Source organism: Brassica oleracea, chromosome C9, assembly GCF_000695525.1.
Source record: "Brassica oleracea var. oleracea cultivar TO1000 chromosome C9, BOL, whole genome shotgun sequence".
Classification (NCBI taxonomy): Eukaryota; Viridiplantae; Streptophyta; class Magnoliopsida; order Brassicales; family Brassicaceae; genus Brassica; species Brassica oleracea.
This window is the reverse complement of record NC_027756.1, coordinates 44,494,561-44,495,489: the sequence shown is the minus strand read 5'-3', so window position 1 is coordinate 44,495,489 and position 929 is coordinate 44,494,561.

Genomic DNA, 929 nt, shown 5'->3' with positions numbered 1-929 from the left:
GAATATCAGTACAATCATCATCGTCGCTTCCCTCGAACTCGTCTTCACGTGCTTCATCTGTCGCATCTTCGGAAAGATCTTCATATTGAAAGTTTTCCGGGTCGATCAAAAGGATTTCATCAGTTTGTTGTTCAGGTACCTCAACTTCAGTGATAGCGTCTTATTCTTGTAAAGGCGATTCTTCTCCAGCGACAATGCATCCACGAGGTGTAATTTTGATAGCAGCTAACCAGTTTATCCCGGAAGTTCGAATGCGAGGATAAGGAAGGAAGATAACTTGGTCGGCTTGTGAAGCTAAAATGAAAGGCTCAAATTTGTTGTATCTTCTCCAAAAATTGACATCCACAACACCAAATTTGTTATACCGAATCCCTCGTTTCACAACAGGATCGAACCATTCACATTTGAAGAGGACGCATTTTAGCTTCAATCACCCCGGAAATTTCACTTCAATAATCTCCTGCAAGATCCCGTAAAAGTCTGTTTCACCTTTCACATATATTCCGTAGTTACTCGTTGCCCGATGTCTCCCATACTCGTATATGTGAAAGGTAAATCCTCGTGTGAAATACATAGGTGATGTGGTGACCTTTGCTACTGGACCTTGAACCAAATCGTGAAACCATACGGGATAATATGAATCTTCACTGCATCCTCGCAGTTAAGCAGAATATAAGTGTGGGCACTATGTTTATCCTCTTCACATGACCACCATACTTCTTTCGTTTTACCACCAAACCGTCCAATTTGGCAGAAAATGTCAGGAACACCATCAATTGCATATGATGTCGGTACTCCACCATCATCATATCTTATAAGAACTCTTTTTTTCTCGTACGAACAGTTGGAGAAAAGTAGTATGATGTGAAGTTAGATGTTTTGGCTATCAAACTCCCCGCAACTATTGAACCTTCCACCTTTGCAAGATT